Source organism: Chiloscyllium plagiosum, unplaced genomic scaffold (assembly GCF_037043375.1).
Source record: "Chiloscyllium plagiosum isolate Xiang-an unplaced genomic scaffold, Cpla_swu_hap1 HiC_scaffold_9, whole genome shotgun sequence".
In the NCBI taxonomy this organism is placed as follows: Eukaryota; Metazoa; Chordata; class Chondrichthyes; order Orectolobiformes; family Hemiscylliidae; genus Chiloscyllium; species Chiloscyllium plagiosum.
The window spans coordinates 24,864,367-24,885,441 of NW_028270147.1; the positions used below are offsets into that span (position 1 = coordinate 24,864,367).

General features: G+C 44.5%; 1 long non-coding RNA gene across 1 annotated transcript in view; it reads right to left on the reverse strand.

Moving 5' to 3' along the window:
- The window catches only part of LOC148149106 (uncharacterized), a 32,188-nt gene extending 15,517 nt beyond the window's left edge, over nt 1–16,671 (reverse strand). Inside the window, exon 1 of the long non-coding RNA XR_015758018.1 lies at nt 16,292–16,671. This is a non-coding gene — a long non-coding RNA (uncharacterized LOC148149106). The remainder of the gene's footprint in view (nt 1–16,291) is intronic.
- Between the last annotated feature and the right edge of the window lie 4,404 nt (nt 16,672–21,075).

Genomic DNA, 21,075 nt, shown 5'->3' on the forward strand with positions numbered 1-21,075 from the left:
GTCTCTTCAGATTTCACCTGGGCTAGTTTGGTCAGTCAGTAACCCCTTTAGATTAGATTAAATTACTTACAGTGTGGAAACAGGCCCTTCGGGCCAACAAGTCTACACCGACCCGCCGAAGCGTAACCCACCCATTCCCCTCTTTACCTAACACTACAGGCAATTTAGCATGGCCAATTCACCTTACATGCACATCTTTTGGACTGTGGGAGGAAACCGGAGCACCCGGAGGAAACCCACGCAGACACGGGGAGAATGTGCAAACTCCACACAGTCAGTCGCCTGAGTCTCTGGCGCTGTGAGGCAGCAGTGCTAACCACTGTGCCACTGTGCCGCCCACCCTTTGGTGCTGTTGAATAATTAATTTACATATTTAATTAGGGCATTGGGTTGTATTTTAACCAAGGATCGAGGATTCCAATGTATCAGTCAGTAGATCTATTTCTCAAGCTGTTGGCAAATCACCAGGCTCCCCAAGGTGAGGGCATAGCAGGGATTGACAGTCTGAGAAGCCTTTGATCAATGAAACTGAAGAGTTAGCCAAGCAAGAGGCTGTTGTTCACAGCACTCCTTTTCAGACTGTGCTCTCAACGTTTGACAGTGATTGCCAACTCGTTGGAAGCAAATTAACCTGCCGCGAACTTCACTCACCCTCAGCTGTACTTCTTTGCTGACAGCCTGCATCACAGAATATGAGCTCCCCCTTCCTCCCCCAGACCCACAGTCATGTGGCTGACTCTTAACTGCCCTCTGAACTGGCCGAGCAAGCCACTCTGTTCAAGGGTAGGGATGGGCAACAAATGCTGGCCTGTCCAGTGACACCCACATTGCAAGAAAGAAGAAAGAAAAATAAGACCATGCCTTTGCTTCCACTGTCCAAGAGAATATCCAGTTTGTGGGATCAAATGGGGAGAAATGTTGTGCGAAGCTTCATTATCCATGCTGTTTCAATCTCTTCAAAATCTCAGCCCTCTCTGTATCATTGTCCAGTGTGAAATTCCTCTCAGAACTTTGCATTCTTCCAAATCTGCCTTCTGTACGTCCCTGTTTCACTATTTGCCCCAATATTGGTGGGTCTATCTTAAACTGTCTAGACTGTGGGCTAGGGCATTCCCTCCATACATCTACCTGCCAGTCCACTTCCCCGACATCCTTTAAAGAAGCCTTTCAATCTTAAATCCTTGCTCATGATTTTAGTCATCTCTTCTTTGGTTTAAGTTGCATTTTGATATTGTTACGCCTCTTTGACATGTTAAATGTGCTCCATAAATATAACTTGCTCCAGTAGTTTGTGAAGAGCAGAGATTAGATTCAAACAGAAACCAGAGGTTTGTTTTGTGACGTCCCTACAGAAGTGAAGACAACTTCCTTATATGTGAGTGCAAAAATAACCCACGTTTCAGTGGAACAGGCTTGAAGGATGAGCTGATTTTTCTTCTCCTCCCCTTTGCAAAGTTTGTCAGGAAAGAATGAATGATCTCAGGTAAATGCTGACCTCCTGTCAGCCCAGAATATGTTTGTAACTCAACACCCTTTTCAGAAAGATCGACCACTTGAGCATGTAATACATTTCTAGCAAAATAACCGGTCTTTGAATTTTATCCATTTTAATTGTAGTGGAACTATAATTACCTTTCTGCAGTGGAATAAATTGTGCTCCATGAATACGAATTTCACAGCATCGCACAATGCAGATTTGATATTCACATCACAAATGCCCATAAACATAGAAAAGGAGCTGGAATGTATCTTATGGAGCGTTTCTCTCTGTAAGGCCTAGTGTGTTGTCTTGCCGTATCTTAACAGATGTGTTATATTTCCTACTCCCTCAGCACTGGCAGCCCTCTTATCTGATTCTAGCCCTATTTTACCACTCACCGTACCCGAAACAACTCGCTGCTGCCAAAATACCCCAATCTGCTATCCCTAGTGCCAGTGCCACCTTTAAAAGATCATTCTGCACTCGGACAAGTCAAGTTGTGACTCAACATTGTTGACATTTGCCCTGGATATGTCAGACATGGGAAGATTGGTAGTGTGCTTAAGGGTGGGAACCTGGTGGTCCTGGTTGACAGGATGGTAGAGGGGCAGGGTGTCCTCTTCCACATAGACCACCAATGGAGGCCACAACACTAGACAATACCATCCTGGCCCAAGGTTGCCATCCGAGTCAGTGCAGTTCTCAGCTATTTGGAGTAAAGTACAGCATTGTAGGAATAACAGCAGCACAATGGCTCAGTGGTTAGCACTGAGTGGCAGGGACACGAGTTCGATTCCAGCCATGGGTTACTGTCTGTGCAAAGTTTTCACGTTCTCCCTGTGTCTGTGTGGGTTTCCATGGCTGAATCTTTGAAGAGAAAATGAGGTCTGCAGATGCTGGAGATCAGAGATGGAAATGTGTTGCTGGAGAAGCGCAGCAGGTCAGGCAGCATCTAGGGAACAGGAGAATCGATGTTTCGGGCATTAGCCCTTCTTCAGGAAATCCATTTCCTGAAGAAGGGCTAATGCCCGAAACGTCGATTCTCCTGTTCCCTAGATGCTGCCTGACCTGCTGCGCTTCTCCAGCAACACATTTCCATCCATGACTGAATCCCTCATTAACAACATTCTGAGGATTGCTACTGATCAGAAACTCAGCTGGACACATCATACAAACAGAATGGCTGCAAGAGCAGGTCAGAGGCGAGGAATACTGTGGTGAGTAACTCACCTCCTGACTCCCCAAAGCCTGTCCACCTTCTACAAGGCACGAGTCAGGAATGTGATGGAATACTCCCCACCTGCCTGGATTAATGCAGCTCCAATGACATTGAATAAACTTGACACCATTCAGGACAAAGCAGTCTACTTGTTTGGCACTAAATCATCCATCATTCAATCCTTCTGATGCTGTAGCAGCAGTGTGTACAACCTACAAGATGCACTGCAGAGATTCTCCAAAATATCCTCAGACAGCACCTTCCAAACCCACAGCCACTTCCATCTAGAAGGACAAGGGTAGCAGATACATGGGAACATCACCACTCCCAAATTCCCCTCCAAGACACTCACCGTCCTGACTTGGAAATATATCGCCATTTCTTCACTGTCGCTGGGTCAAAATCCTGGAATTCCCTCCCGAAGGACATTGTGGGTCACCCCACAGCATACAGACCACAACGGGTTCATGAAGGCAGCTCACCACCATGTTCTCGAGGGCAACTACAGCCAGGCAATAAATGCTGGCCAGCCAACAATTCCCATGTCCCACGAGTGAACAAAATAAAAAGCCAGGTTGTTAAGATGCAGCCCATTTTTACTGGTGCCTTTGGCACACCTAAGCATATTTCACTTGAACACACTTAACTTCAAAGGAGATTTCCAACCAGCTGGTGTTAGATACCTAACCCAGACTACCTTTTTTTAAATGAGAATATGTTTATCTCAAAAGGTGCAAACTGCAGACATGTGTTATGAGTGATACCCACAAGAGACACTTGATTCTGCTAGGATCATCTTTGGGTAGATTTGCTGTCACTAACCCTTCTTGTAATACTAGTCTACATGGTCACACATTAATTGGTGAAGAATTAACTCCAAATATATCTTCAGCACAACAGTCACATACATGAGCAACAAGAAGTAGTTTACTGTATAATAGTAAGATAACAGGTTATGTTAGTTTAAGACAGGTTAACTACATTAACACTAGCTTAGAGACATTGCTATTTACAACAGATCATAGCTAGATCTATGCTACATGGCTGTAGCCTGTGGAACTGACTAGCTCATCTCAAAGACAGCCATTTATGAATCGGTGGCTGGAGCTTTTCCAAGTTAATCTTTTAACTTGGAGATCCATATCTGCAAACAGAATTCATCAGAATTCCCTGCATTTGATGGTGGCTGTGGTTGGGGGAGTCTCAGTCAAATCCCTGAACACAGCACTGCCTTCCTAACCTGCAATCTTCTTCCTGACCTCTCCGCGCCCCACCCCACTCCGGCCTATCACCCTCACCTTGACCTCCCTCCACCTATCGCAATTCTAACGCCCCTCCCCCAAGTCCCTCCTCCCTACCTTTTATCTTAGCCTGCTGGATACACTTTCCTCATTCCTGAAGAAGGGCTTATGCCCGAAACGTCGATTCTCCTGTTCCTTGGATGCTGCCTGACCTGCTGCGCTTTTCCAGCAACACATTTTCAGCTCTGATCTCCAGCATCTGCAGTCCTCACTTTCTCCTCGGAAGTGTAAATGGACCCTCCTTCCCTACGAAGTGTGTTCCACCACTCCTTTGCCTAATCTCCTACAATGGCCTCTCAAACCCCAGCCCCGTCATCCTCCTCACCAGCTTGGCAACTGGCAAAATACCTAAACCCTGCCCCAAATCCCAAACAACATCGTATGCCTCTGGCACAAAAAAAGTGGAAAGCTGCCAGCTTCCTGTTTCTGAGGGTCAGAAATTAGGCATGCAGCCTAATGGCTACAGACCAACCAGAGTTCCCTTAGCCGGTTCACCCGGGTGCCCTGTTAGCTGGGATGTGGGGCTGCGGCAGAAGTGCCATGGTGGTGGTCTTGGCAGGGAATCCAGCACCTCATATAATTTACCTCAAGCACACACACTGGATTTTCCTCTCTGCCATATTTTGTTCGGCTGTCATTTCTTCCTAATTTCTCATTTTCCATAGGTTAGCAAGTGAATGGAATGATAACGAAATGGATGCTATCCTGCATCAGCAACTCTGCTTTAAAACAGAATGGAAATTGAGTGGGTTCTAATTATGCACGTAATCCACTCTGCCAGATTACCACCCTCATTGTGAAGTTGAAAATTATTCTCCTTGAGTGCTCTCTTTTCTCAATCTAATTCTGCTTCTGGAGCCAAAAATAATGTTGCAAAATTGACCCACAAATTTTGAGTTCATGAGCAAAATACATCATGGCATGTTCTTAGCTGTTTTGAGCAGATTAACATCAATTAGCCCCAGTGTATCTGAATTGTTTTAATTAGATTACTTCAGAAGGGCCCAAATGTGACCTACTTTGAATGAGTTTAGATTAATCTGCAATACAGTTACATGTTGCATCATCTTGCAGCATAGGAAAATATTTAGTGAGTGATTCTGCTGCTGTTGCAATGCCTGTAGTGCAAAAGTTCATATTGTTGTTCTCAAAGCCTTTCACAATCTCACTCCAACCTATCCCTGTGAGCTTCTCCAGCACTTAAAACCATTTGTGATAAACACAATTCCATTTTCAACCTCTTACACTTTCCTGATTTTATTCATTGTACCATTAGCGGCTGTACATTAAGCTGCCTAAGCCCCAAGCTCTGGAATTTCCTCCTTAAATCTCTCAACATCTCTGATTTTCTTTAACACGCTCTTTAAAAAAATCTTATCTCTTTCATCAAGCTGTTGGTCCTTTTGTGACAGTGTCAAATTTTTTGTAGTAACTCAGCCTTGAAAACCTCCTGCTTAAAGTTATTTTTATTTATTCAGGGAATGTGGATGCCACTGGTCAGGCCAATATTTACAGCCCATTCCTAAGTGCCCTTGAGGAGATGGTGGTGATCAGCTGCAGCTGAGGTAGACTCACAATGCCATTAGGAAGGGGGGTTCTAGAATTTTAATCCAGAAACAGTGAAGGTACAGCCATATATTGACAAGTTAAGATGAAGCTTTGAATGGAACTTACAGTTGGGTGTTGTTCACATGCATCTACAACTGTTATCCTTCCAGAGGGTAGTGCATCACTGATAACTGGTGGAGCAAGTGAACGCGTGTAGATGTGGTGCTAATCAAGTAGGCTGCTTTGACCTGGATGGTGTCAAATTTGAGTGTTGTTCAAGCAGCACTCATTCAGGCAAGTTGGGAGTATTCTATGAATTTAATACACGCCGTGACGTCGAACAATTCTTCCGTCGCCTCCGCCTCTGAGCTTACTTTCACAATCAGGACTCCCGCCCACCTTCCGAGACCCCTTCGCCCACCTCCAACACACTGCATCCACCTGGACACCCCGTGCTGGCCTATTGCCTGCCCTCGACCTCTTCATTTCCAACTGCCGCCGGGACATTAACTGCCTCAACCTGTCTACCTCCCTCCCCCACTCCAACCTCTCACCCTCACAACGCGCAGCTCTCCAATCCCTCTGCTCCAATCCTGACCTCACCATCAAGCCAGCGGACAAAGGGGCGCAGTGGTAGTCTGGCGCACTGACCTCTACACCGCTGAAGCCAAACGTCAACTCGAGGACACCTCTTCCTACCGCCCCCTTGACCATGACCCCACCCCCCATCACCAAACCATCATCTCCCAGACCATACAGAACCTCATCACCTCAGGAGATCTCCCACCCACAGCTTCCAACCTCATAGTCCGGGAACCCCGCACTGCCCGGTTCTACGTCCTTCCCAAGATCCACAAGCCTGACCACCCTGGCCGACCCATTGTCTCAGCATGCTCCTGCCCCACTGAACTCATCTCTACCTACCTCGACACTGTCCTATCCCCCCTAATCCAAGAACTCCCCACATACGTTCGAGACACCACCCACGTCCTCCACCTCCTCCAAGACTTCCGTTTCCCCGGCCCCCAACGCCTCATCTTCGCCATGGATATCCAATCCCTCTACACCTCCATCTGCCATGACCAGGGCCTCCAAGCCCTCCGTTTTCTCCTCTCCAGACGTCCCCAACACTACCCTTGCACCGACACTCATTCGTTTGGCCGAACTGGTCCTCACCCTTAACAATTTCTCCTTTGAATCCTCCGACTTCCTCCAGACCAAAGGGGTAGCCATGGGCACACGTATGGGCCCCAGCTATGCCTGTCTCTTTGTTGGCTACGTAGAACAGTTGATCTTCTGCAATTACACCGGCACCACTCCCCACCTCTTCCTCCGCTACATTGTTGACTGCATTGGCGCCACCTCGTGCTCCCGCGAGGAGGTTGAGCAATTCATCAACTTCACCAACACATTCCACCCTGACCTTAAATTTACCTGGACCATCTCTGACACCTCCCTCCCCTTCCTGGACCTCTCCATCTCCATTAATGACGACCGACTTGACACTGACATTTTTTACAAACCCACCGACTCCCACAGCTACCTGGATTACACCTCTTCCCACCCTACCTCTTGCAAAAATGCCATCCCGCATTCCCAATTCCTCCGCCTCCGCCGGATCTGCTCCCAGGAGGACCAGTTCCACCACAGAACACACCAGATGGCCTCCTTCTTTAGAGACCGCAATTTACCTTCCCACGTGGTTAAAGATGCCCTCCAACGCATCTCGTCTACATCCCGCACCTCCGCCCTCAGACCCCACTCCTCCAACCGTAACAAGGACAGAACGCCCCGGGTGCTCACCTTCCACCCTACCAACCTTCGCATAAACCAAATCATCCGCCGACATTTCCGCCACCTCCAAACAGACCCCACCACCAGGGATATATTTCCCTCCCCATCCCTTTCCGCCTTCCGCAAAGACCGTTCCCTCCGTGACTACCTGGTCAGGTCCACGCACCCCTACAACCCACCCTCCCATCCTGGCACTTTCCCCTGCCACCGCAGGAACTGTAAAACCTGCGCCCACACCTCCTCCCTCACCTCTATCCAAGGCCCTAAAGGAGCCTTCCACATCTATCAAAGTTTTACTTGCACATCCACTAATATCATTTATTGTATCCATTGCTCCCGATGCGGTCTCCTCTACATTGGGGAGACTGGGCACCTCCTAGCAGAGCGCTTTAGGGAACATCTCCAGGACACCCGCACCAATCAACCACACCGCCCCGTGGCCCAACATTTCAACTCCCCCTCCCACTCTGCCAAGGACATGGAGGTCCTGGGCCTCCTTCACCGCCGCTCCCTCACCACCAGACGCCTGGAGGAAGAATGCCTCATCTTCTGCCTCGGAACACTTCAACCCCAGGGCATCAATGTGGACTTCAACAGTTTCCTCATTTCCTCTTCCCCCACCTCACCCTAGTTCTAAACTTCCAGCTCAGCACTGTCCCCATGACTTGTCCAGACTTGTCCTACCTGCCTATCTCCTTTTCCACCTATCCACTCCACCCTCTCCTCCCTGACCTATCACCTTCATCCCTTCCCCCACTTACCCATTGTACTATATGCTACTTTCTCCCCACCCCCACCCTCCTCTAGCTTATCTCTCCACGCTCCAGGTCACTGCCTTTATTCCTGATGAAGGGCTTTTGCCCGAAACGTCGATTTCGAAGCTCCTCGGATGCTGCCTGAACTGCTGTGCTCTTCCAGTACCACTAATCCAGAATCTGGTTTCCAGCATCTGCAGTCATTGTTTTTACCTCGTATTCTATCACACTCCATATATGCCTGGTCTGACTTTGCAGACAGGCTTTGAGTAGTCAGGAGGTGAGTCACTTGCTGTGGAATTCCTAGCCTCAGGACTACTCTGTTGACTACAGCATTTATATGCCCAGTCCAGTTCACTTTCTTATCAATGATAAATCCCAGGATGTTGGTAGTGGGAGATTCAGCAATGGCAATGCCATTGAATATCAAAGAATGATGGATAGATTCTCTCTTGTTGGAGATGGCCATTGACTGGCAGCTGTTTGGTGCAAATATGACTTACGACTTGCCAGTCCAAGCCTAGATAGTATTCAGGTCTTGCTGCATTTGGATATGGAAGCCTTTACCTTCTGAGGAGTAACAAACGGTACTGAACGTTGTGCAATCCGCAGGGAATGTCCCCATTTCTGACATTATGATAGGGGGAAGGTCATTGATGAAGCAGCTGAAGATAGTTCAACCTTGGACAATATTTTGAGAGACTCCTGCAGAGATGTCCAGGAGCTGAGCTGGCAGACCACAGCTAATATCCTATGTGCTAAGATTTATCCAAGTTTTGCTCCATTAAAAATTGTCATAACATAAGTTGTGTTCGTGGCTGTTTAAGAACACCTTCAAAATATAGAGGACCCATTTGCTGATTTATTTGTAGGTTTCTGGTGATGGGAGCTTTGTGCAACATTATTTCTGCACACTTTATGGTATGTGTCTATTTTTCTGTTTGTTTTGGAAGGGAGGTGTAAGGTGCCTGAGTCAGCAGCATCCATCCAGACCCCACTGTTACATATGGAAATTTTAGACCCACTGTTGATGACTGTCTTCATTTTCAGCAGTCAGCATTTCTGAGATGCTGTCCATACGCCAAGCAGCAGCTGATGAAAATCAGCATTTTAAAAATTCCTAAAACAGAATTTCACACTGAGTTGCAACAGAATGTCCCCAATAGCAGCCAGATAAAGCAGCAAGAAGACGGCGAGGAGCAGTTTGGAGCAAAGATATTACCTGGAGAGCATTATTACATACATGCCAACCCCTCAGCATGAAGCATTTTGAGCCAGCCATCCTCTGTTAGTGTTCACTGACAAAAGCCAGTGTGAGATTTAAGTTTGTTATGCTGTGCTGAGCTCACCCATCATGCACTTCAACAAAGCTTTACTACCGACATGCGACCACCTTGGTGTCTTAAGCAGTTTTTAGACACCTCAGTTCAGAGCAACTATACATTGTCAGTTGAATATTATAGCACATTATTTTAATATGCTAATCACTGGAGAATTATTTTTAATATTCTGCCTGTTCCACAAAAAAAACGATGCAGAAGAACCATTATCAGAATGGAAATTAAACATCTTCTGGTTAATTAAAAGCCATTAGTTTAAGGTTGATGAAGGCTTTGACCTTCTGATTGGGGAATGAGCCTCTTTATGAATGTTAAAAATAAGTAGAGTGCAAACCTACCTTGGCCAGGGTGAGCATAAATAGAGAGAGGGTCAGGAAACATAAGGACTCAGAGAGAATGAGAGTTGGAAGGTTCAAAGACTCACTGTGCATTCTGACTTTGTGTTGTGTTAATTTATAGCAGGGAGTACAATTTGTAAAGAAAAGGTGATATCCTGTAAAACTAATTTGTCTCTTTAAAATTTATAATTTCTTATATTTTAGGAAAGAAAATAGTTTGGGAGTTTAAATTTTCAATGTAAGGTAATGGAAGTACCTAGCTTGGTAGCCACATTAATAAACCCAATGTAATTTATAGAGTCATACAGCGTGATAACATACTTCAGTCCAACTTGTCCACGCTGATCAGACATCTCAATTTGACCTCGTGCCAGAATTTGGCCCATATCCCTGTAAACTCTTCCTATTCATGTACTCATCCAGATGCTTTTTAAATGTTGTAATTGTACCCACCTCCACCACTTCCTCTGGCAGCTTGTTCCATATATTTAATAAGGTCAGAATAATCAGTACAAGTTACAAACAATGGGTAACCTCTTTCTGGATTATTTGCTGAAGCTGAGAACTATACAGGTATCTTAATGAGAGGCTTTATTTATTTATATGGTTTCCTTAAAAAAAAGGAATGCTTGGGAGTGGGAGATAACCAGCTTAATCTTACATTTTTTGATTAATTGTGAATTGCATCAAGTTTATTAGGGGATTTTTCGCCATGCGGCCCAGGGAGATTTCTCACTATATCTTATCAAAATTGTTCCGTTAGCTATCATAATGGCATCCCTCATGCCTGATTTCATCCCCATCTTACCACAGGCCATTCATGGAAAATTTCGCCATTCACTGGACATCTGCCAACAATCCAGTATCTCTAATTATCATACCATATTTAAACAATTGTGTGCAGCTGGATAAACCCTGGCATTCCAAAGTTGCCCTGCTTAGTCAAGGACGTTTTCTCAAGATGCCTGAGAAAGGAAAGATGGCATGAGAATTCTCTGACAGAGACCTGGAGGTCCCGGTGGAAGAGTGGCTGCAAAGGAGAGGATTCCTCTTTCTGGAGGCCTGGCGAGGAGGCCACACCACGAAATCCTGGCAGCTTGGTCTAAGGTCATCACCTGAGTCACTGCTTTCTCCATGGTCTGGAGGAATGGCCAATGACGCTCGCTGCTGTGCCAGGTTAAGTACCACATTCTTCATTCTGCAACCTCACAATCTCTCTCTGTCTGCAATTGGACCCACCTCCCACCATTTCTCATGCTCTTTCACTTTCTGCAACATTTTCCCCTAATTGCTTTTACACATCACTCCTAAACCTCCTGCACCATTAACCCTGCACCGCCCATGACTCCCTCAGAATACCTCACCACTTCTCGATCACCGGAACTAGCATCAATAGCTGGGCCACTCATTTTTACTTCCCTTTCTTTCATTCCAGGAGAAGACAGCTCACAATAGAGCCAAAAGAGAAGGGTTCACTTGCAGCTAGCAAGAAGACCCATGACATGCCTGGTGTTACCAAAACACAAATGCCCCTGGGATGCCTAACCAAACCTCCCGGGTCAACAGGCTCCATGGCTGAGTAAGCTCCATCCACCATAGCTGTGGAATCAGGGTTAGGACAAGGGAGGAAAAGAAAAATACTTATTGTGGGTGTTTTATTAGTACAGTTATGTTCAGGACTACACAGAGAGACAAACAACAGAGAGAAATCTGTTACGTTTCAATAAATCACACTGTTTTTGTTTCTCTCTGTTGTTTGTCTCTCTGCATAACCCCGAATGTAACTGTGTCAGCATGATATATTATTTCGTGGCCACACAGCATGCACCCCGGATCGATGTTTGTGCTGGGAGGCTGGAAGCAAGACATAAACAGGAAAATGGGTCCTGCTGACACCATTGCTCCTCATTCTACAACATTCCTGCACTTTCCTTTGAGAACGTGTTAAAAGAAGAGTGGTTCAGCAATATCTGGGCAGGGAGCAAACAAATGTCCAATGGTTTAGGATGGCCAGGGATTTGGGAGCCTGCAGGTCCATGTCCTGCAGCGTGTGTAATGTTTGCTTTTAAAGCTCCTCATATTGTTGGTCTTGCAGCAGCAATTGAAAAATAAGTTCCAGATAACCAGAACCCTCTGACTGAAAAACTTTACCTCAAATCCCCTCAAAATCTTACGCTCCTTTTCTTAAAACTGGCCCTTGGTTATTGACCCTTCTACTAAGGTGAAAGATTTCTCCCTTTCTACCCTATCTATGCCCCTCAGAACTTTATGTACCTCAATGAGGCCCCTTTCCTCAGCCTTCTGTCAAAGGAAAACAACCCTAACCGATCTAGTCCCTCTTTATAGTCAAATTGCACCAGTGCAGACAAAATCCTGATGAATCTCTTCCGGACCATCTCTCATGCAAACATATCCTTCCTAGTGAGTGGCAAGCCAAACTCCACATAATACTCCAGCAGCGGCTTATAGAGGTTTACAAAATTATGAGAGGCATGGATAGGGTAAATAGACAAAGTCTTTTCCCAGCTCATATCCCTCCAAACCCTTCCTATTCATATACCCATCCAAATGCCTCTTAAATGTTGCAATTGTACCAGCCTCCACCACATCCTCTGGCAGCTCATTCCATACACGTACCATCCTTTGTGTGAAAAAGTTACCCCTTAGGTCTCTTTTATATCTTTCCCCTCTCACCCTAAACCTATGCCCTCTAGTTCTGGACTCCCTGACCCCAGGGAAAAGATTTTGTCTATTTACCCTATCCATGCCCTTCATAATTTTGTAAAGCTCTATAAGGTCACCTCTCAGCCTCTGACGCTCCAGGGAAAACAGCCCTAGCCTGTTCAGCCTCTCCCTATAGCTCAAATCCTCTAACCCTGGCAACATCCTTGTAAATCTTTTCTGAACCCTTTCAAGTTTCACAACTTGAAATAGGAAGGAGACCAGAATTGCACTCAATATTCCAACCGTGGCCTAACCAATGTCCTGTACAGCCGCAACATGACCTCCCAACTCCTATACTCTGATTTATCTCCTGATGCACCTGACAACATTCTACATTATCCACAACTCCCCTGATCTTTGTGTTGTCTGCAAACTTACTAACCCAACCACCTACATTTTATCTAAGTGATTTATATATATCACAAACAGCAGAGGTCCCAGTAAGGATCCCTGCAGGACATCTAGCCATGGACCTCCAGCCAGAAAAACACTGTTCTACCACTACACTCTGCCTTTTATGGGCAAGCTAAATCTGAATCCAAATGGCTAAGTTATTGTTTATCCGATGCATCTTAATCTTCTGGATGGGTCTACCATGATGGGCCCTGTCAAAAGCCTTACCAAAATCCATGCAAACAACATGCATTGCTCTACCCTCATCAATCACTCTCATTGCCTCCTCAAAAAAATCAATCAAGTTCTGTCTCACACAAAGCCATGTTGACTGCCCCTCATTAGGCCATGCTTTTCCAAATAAGTGTAAATTAGATTAGATTAGATTCCCTACAGTGTGGAAACAGGCCCTTCGGCCCAAACAGTCCACACCGATAAATCCTATTTCTAAGATTCCTGTCTAATTGCTTCCCAACCAAGGATGTGAGACTCATCTGTCTATAATTTAATGGATTATCCCTAGTTTCCTTCTTGAACAGAGGAAGGAAATTAGCTACTTGATATTATAAATATACTTGTCATTCCTTCAGTATCACTAGGTCAAAAACCTGGAGCACCTGCCCGAGCTGCATTGTGGGTGTACCTGCATCATATGAGTTACAGTGATTCAAGAAGGCAGCTCACCACTACCTTCTCAACAGCAGATAGGAATGGACAATAAATGCTGGCCCAGTCAGCCATGACCACATCCCAAAAATGAATCAAATAGCTCCCCCCACAATGCTACCCCTCCCCCCTAAGTTGGACAAATCCTCCCCTTCCTGACTTGTTGCACTGGAGGATCAAAGGCTGACTTCTTAAGGCTTTACGTGCATTTCTGGTAGCCCCCATTTTCATGTTCTGGTGCTGCGTGGACTGAGGAGGAGCCAACCAATCTGAATTGTTGGCATCTCTAAAAGGGGAGAATTCCTCTCAAGTGTAGGGCAGGAGTTCCACCTTTTCATGCTGCCTGTTATTATTATAGACCGGCTTTTTTTTTGCTGTTTGGTTTTTGGGTCAGAGGAAGGTAAGCAGTCAGCACCCACTTATGTTTCAGCTATTGTTACATCAATCCTTGTCATATGATTGGTACATTTGCATTGAAGAGAATAATGTAACAATTGCAGCCATTAGAGTTCGCAGGACAATTGAAAGTCCAACATCAATGGAAGCCAAGATTAATTTCTCAGGATCTGCAGGAAAACCAGGTGTGTAAGTCTACTGTACAGCTATAATAGTTATTATTCTATTGGTGACTGAGCAATGAACTTGTATTCGGACAACATGCAAGCCTAACATATGAGGAATCATTTAATTGAGTTTAAACAGATTTCTTAACACTGCTGAAAACCTCCTAACAATTTTATGCCCAATGTGTCAAAATAATTTTATGAACAAATTCAGAATAATTCTATTTCCTAAGTGAAATTAATTTTATTTAGAATCTGCTTCACAATTAGTGAAAAAGAATTGACCTGACTTATTGCATTGTATGCCATAGTCTTACTCGACCATGGAGCTGTTCTCTCATTAGATTTAACCTCAGGCAGGGGGAAAGGTTGAGAAGAAGAGTCCTTCATAGTAACCTCAGCCAGTGATGGGAACTGACCCACACTGCTGGTGTCATATAGCTTTTGCAAAACAACCATCCAGCCAACCGAGTCAAGCAAACAACGTTTAATCCACCCGTTGTGTGGAATGAAAGCAAGTGCCAGGTATGATCTTTACACAGAGTAAAACAGTGTCTGAGTTCCTGGTGGTACCATCCTTTCTTCAATGGTATGTACTAACAAAAAATATCTTGCTATACACTGCCATTCATTCTAATGTTACGTTGAAGAAAAGAAAATATAAATCAAATGCATAATTTATTCATGTATGAATATTATCGGCAGAAACTTCCACCTTAAGAGTATGTTGGAACTTTATGCAGAGCAAAAATTTAGGTGAAGCCTGAAGTGATGTTAATAAAAATAGTTTACTTATACAATTGCACAGTATCACTTCTTATCCAATTATGTCTCTATTCGCTTGACAAGTGGATACAGTACTGCAATTAATCTCTAATTAACTGCTTCAGGCGAAATCTATGTTCTTGCATCCATACACAAGTAGGAGATAGTATCATTGAAACTCGTATCTGATTCAGGAAGAGTTACTTTAATAGTGGCATATATTGTTGGCTTGCAATCAAGCTGGCCATGAGGCTAGTGTTTTAAACCAAACAAAATACTTCTACTTGTTTGCTGACTGCAATGTCCGATATTATAGTTTGGATACATCATTAGTTCAGTCTGCTGTGGTAATTTGCTTGAGTATCTCATCCAGCTTCCATTGTAATGGGCTCTCCAGCAGCAAGTGGTGAGAAAGAGGGAGGGCAATTGAACAGACACTTCCCTAAACAAAATGTCTATGCTGGAAGGAGGAATGATGAGAAGAGAGGGTGAATAGACAAAGGATTTCTTATCCTGATGTAACCCACAGAAGTCATTCCACGTACTTAGAAATACTACTTAGCCTGTCAAATTCTAACAAAATCCCAAGGGGCTTACTAACGTTCTTCCAAACAACTATTAGACATATATACCCAATCAGGTCTACACACAACTCCCCTGCCAAATGGGTTGACCTTACCATAAGGGACACCAGGGATGGACAAGAAATATGGCCAGTACTGTACACACCCAAAAAATAAAGCTTTGTAAAAGTACTTCATTACAGACAACGATCTGCCAAGTCCACTCTCTGGAAATACCGCAGCCAAGAGTCCTGCACTGCCCACTGTCATTTCTGCAGCCATGCTCTGTCTGACACCCCTCTGGCTTCCTCACGATGTCAGAAGATGAAGGAAAGAGAAAAGAAGAAGAAAAAGATGAAAATGGAGAAAGTAGGTGCGATGGATGAGGCCAGCATGGAGTAGATTAGCTCAGTAGCCCTAACACCTACCTACAGTGCTAGCGCTGCCATCTTGAATTTTAATGTAAAATACCAGAGAGTTATTATATCTTTCATGATCTCTTTTACAATGTATTTAAGTCTTGTGGAGCTCTGAAAAACTTTTATAATATCTTTGAAAACTAAATTCATAATAATAACAGTTATGGCAATGGCAAAATGAATGCTAAGACTGCATGTTGAAATGCTGAAGTCCATCTCCACCTGACGTTTTAAGTTAAGAACTGTAGGATTAAGTTTGACAAATATGTCTGCTTTAGCAATCACCAACCAAATCAACCAAAGATCTTAGTTACTGCTAATGTGAACAGTTTCACTTTATAAAATATTTGTTAACAATTCATCAATACAAACATTATACAGTACTTGAATGAAATGCAAATAAGAGTACTCAGGAATACCCACCTCTTGGAATTCTTCCTTGACACGTTGGACAAGTAACAATGTCTCAACCAGGGAACTTCACATATGGAAACTCTGATACATCCCCAATTCTACTGCAGTCTTCACCAGGATCAGCTGAAATAACCAATTTGGCCCGATCCACTATTGATGTGCAGGATGTATATCTTTCACTGATGAGTCTATGTTGTGATAAACAATATAGACTTTTCCCCCGGTTAAAGACTTATAACAGAAATTATAGTGTGACAGCTAGATACAGAAAATTGGACAAGAAGGTGTGAAAGTAAATTACTGCAAAAATGGAGTTGACTGTGAGAATGCCACAAAGTCTGCTAACTCCATTATATTCAATAATCATATTTGTTCTGTGCTGCCAAATAATTGGAGAGGCTGGATGGAAAAACTGCGATGTCAATCTTCAAATAGACACTGTACACTAATCACTATTAGAAATTGCAGTGACCTGGGAAGCCTATAATCTGTAAGTATGGGATAGCTGCTGACATGTTTAACAGGTTGCAGAGAAAATCTGGCTCTTACATCATGTACTCAGTACAGTTCCAAACCAAGCAACTGAATGAACTTGACGGGTACCAAACATGAAATCTACTCAGATTCATGATGCAAATTTGTTTGGCTGTCAGACCTTTATGTGGTTTATGGGAGGTGAGGGTATAGTGGTAGTGTCATGGACTCGTAATCCAGAGAGGCAAAAGTGAGGACTGCAGATGCTGGAGATTAGAGTCAAGATTAGAGTGATGCTGGAAAAGCACAGCAGGTCAGGCAGCATCCAAGGAGCAGAAGAATTGATGAAGGGCTCCTGCCCGAAAAGTCGATTTTCCTGCTCCTCGGATGCTGCCTGACCTGCTGTGCTTTTCCAGCACCACTCTAATCTTGACTCTTGGTTTTATGGACAAAGGTAGTCCAGCTTTGAATTATAGATTTACAACTTGAAGACCAATATCACCATCTGCCATGATGAAATTTGAACCCACATACTCAGGATTTTAACCTGTGTCTCTGGATTATGAGTCAAGACTCATCAGGGCTCCTCATTCCTGATGAAAGGCTCCTGCCCGAAACATCAATTTTCCTGCTCCTCGGATGCTGCCTTACCTGCTGTGCTTTTCCTGCACCACACTTATCTTGACTCATAATCCAGAGACACAGGTTAAAATCCTGAGTATGTGGGTTCAAATCTCATCATGGCGGATGGTGATATTGGTCTTCAATTTGTAAATCTGTAATTCAAAGTTGGACTACCTTTGTCCATAAAACCAATGTCAGTTGTTGTAAAATCAGATCTGGTTCACTAACATCTTTTAGGGAAGGAAAATCTGCCTTCCTCACCTGGTCTGGTCTACTTGTGACTCCAGCTCCACAGCAATCTGCTCTGAAATGGCCTAATAAGCTCTTTAGTAGTATTAAACTGCAAAAAAAGTCTCAAAAAATAAATCAAACTCGATGAGCCATCCAACATCGACTAAGGTACTGGGAATGACATTATTACACACAGTCGAGAATGTGGTGCTGGAAAAGCACAGCAGATCAGGCAGCATCTGAGGAGCAGGAGAATCGATAGTTCCAGCAAAAGCCCTTCATCCAGAATGAGGTTTGTGAGCCAAGGGTGTGTAGAGGTAAATGGGAGGAGGTGGGGCTGGGGACAAGGTAGCTGAGAGTGCAATAGGTAGATGAGGTTGAGGGTAATGGTGATAGATCGGAGAGGAGGGTAGAGCGGATGGGTGGGAAGGAAGATGGACAGGTAGGACAGATCATGAGGGTGGTGCTGAGTTGGAAAGTTGGATCTGGGAAAGGTGGGGGGAGGGGAAATAAGGAACATGGTGAAATCCACATTGATCTTCCACCTTGGGACACTCCACCCACACAAGATCAATATGGATTTCACCAGTTTCCTCATTTCCCCTCCCCCCACCTTATCCCAGATCCAACCTTTCAGCTCATCACTGCCCTCATAACCTGTCCTACCTGTCCATCTTCCTTCCCACCTATCCACTCCACCCTCCTCTCCAACCTTATCACCATTTCCCCACCTTCATCTACCTATTGCACTCTCAACTACCTTGACCCCAGCCCCACTCCCTCCCATTTACCTCTCCACCCCCTTGGCTCACAAGCCTCATTCCTGATGAAGGGCTTTTGCTCGGAACATCAATTCTCCTGCTCCTCAGATGCTGCCTGTCCTGCTGTCTTTTCCAGCACCACACTTTCGACTCTGGTGTCCAGCATCTGCAGTCCTCACTTTCTCCCATTGTTACACACAGCCCTGTTGACCTTGCAAAATCCCCCTGATGATTACTATCTGAAACTGTGTCCTAAAAAATGGGACAGCAGGCCCACAGTCAAGTCAAGCAATAGTCTGACATAATCATTTTCATGGAATCATCTGTTACAGGCATTGTCCCAGACACTACCAACACAAACCCTGTTGAAGACAGGACAGATGCACCAAATGTGGAGGCACAGTGTTATACACTCAAGAGGCAGTGATTCTGGGAGTCTTCATTGATACTAGATCCATGAAGACTTGTGCCATCAGGTCAAATATGGGCAAGAAAACCTTCTGCTGATTACCACCAACCCTCAGTTCTCCTCCATGTTTGACAGCACTAAGAAATAGCACTTAATATAGCAATAACATAGAATCTACACTGGGTGGTAGGACTTATGTGTCCATTCCTGATGAAGGTTGATTTTCCTGCTCCTCAGATGCTGTCTGACCTGCTGTGCTTTTCCAGCAATACACTCTCAACCTTTATGTGTTCATCACCAAGAGTAGTTGGAAGCCCCAGTACTGATCAAGCTGGCTGAGTCCTAAAGGACATATCTTTTTCCATATTGGGCTTGTAATGGTATGGAAACCAACAATAAGGTAAAATGTACTTCATCTTGTTCTCACTAATCTACCTGTTGCAGATATGTCTGTACATGAAAGTGTCAGTAGAATATCATCCATTGTGTTGTATGGCAATACGAACTTGCTAAATGGAGCACACTTCAAACAGTTCTAGCAACTTTAGACTGGACATCCATCAGGTGCTGTAAGCCATCAGCAACAGAATTGGATTCAATCATAATCTGTAATCTCATAGCACATCATATTTCCCACTCTATTTTACCATCAAACCAGAGGAATAATCTGGTTCAATGAAGTGTACAGGATGGCATACCAAGAGCAACACTAGGCATACTAAAAATTAGGTGTAGATGCAACCCAGAACTACTGGTATGTCAAACAGCAAGAACCGCAACTAAGCTAAGTAATCCCACACCTAATGGATCAGAACCAAACTTTGCTGAGGTTTTAAGTGAATATTTTGCATGTATGTATAGAAATCAGGAAGGGGTTATTAATATAATTGAACAAACGGTCATTAAGAGGGAGGAAGTATTAGCAATTTTAGCAGGATTGAAAGTAGATAAATCTCCCAAGTCCAGATGAGATGCATCCCAGGCTGATGTGGGAGGAAATGGAGGAGATTAAAGGGGTTCTCACATTAATTTTCAAGTCCTCTCTGACCACAGAAAGGGTGCTTGACGACTGGAGGGCAGCTAATGTAGTGACAGCTAATCAAGAAGGATGGTTGGGATAGACCAAGGAGCTCCAGGCCAATGAGTGGGGAAACTTAGAAAAAGATTTGAGGGACAGGATTAATCTCCATTTAGAGAGGCAATGATTTATCAAGAATAGGATTAGAGGGAGATCATTTCTAACAAATTTGTTTGAATTTTTCAAGAAAATGACTAGGTCTGTAGATGAGGGTAGTGCAGTTGAATAGACTTTAGTAAGGCTTTTGATAAGGTCTTGCCTGGTAGACTGGTTAAGAGCCTACGAAATCATGGGCAATTGGCAAATTGGACTCAGAACTGGCTTAATGGAAGGAAACAGAGGATGATGGTTGAAGAGTGTTTTTGTGACTGGAAATGGTGCACCAAATGACTCAGTACTGGGTCCCTTGATATTTATTGTATGTATTAATGATCTAGATACAAATGTCAGAGGCAGATTCAGTAAGTTAATAGAATCCCCACAGTGCAGAAAGAGGCCATTTGGCTCAACAAGTCTGCACCAACCCTCCAAAGAGCATCCTACCCAGACCCAACCCTCCACCCTATCCCCATAACCCCACATTTACCACGGCTAACCCACCTACTGACACCTCCCTGGGCACTATGGAGCAACTCAGTATGGCCAATCCACCCGAATCTGCACATCTTTGGACTGTGGGAGGAAACCACAGCGCCCACCGAAAACCCACACAGACACAGGGATAATCATCGAAGGCTGAAATCGAACCTGGGTCCCTGGCACTGTGAGGTAGCAGCACTAACCACTGAGCCACCATGTTATCCTCTTAGTTCACAGGTGACAGGAACATTGGTGGAGTGGTAAATAGTGAAGAGGAAAGCCTTACATTACAGGATTATACAGAAGGGCTGGTCAAATAGGTTGAGCAGTGGCAAATAGAATTTAATCTTGCAAAGTGTGAGGTAATAAATTTTGGGAGAACTAACAAGATAAGGGAATGGTAGGACCTTTGGAAATTGAGAGGATCAAAGGGACCTTGGTGTGTACGACCATAGATCCTTGAAAGCAGCAGGATGAGTAGATAAGAGTAGATGGTTAAGCAGACATATGGGTTAGATTAGATTAGATTAGATTACATTACAGTGTGGAAACAGGCCTTTCAGCCCAACAAGTCCACACCGACCCGCCGAAGCACAACCCACACATACCCCTACGTTTACCCCTTACCTAACACTAC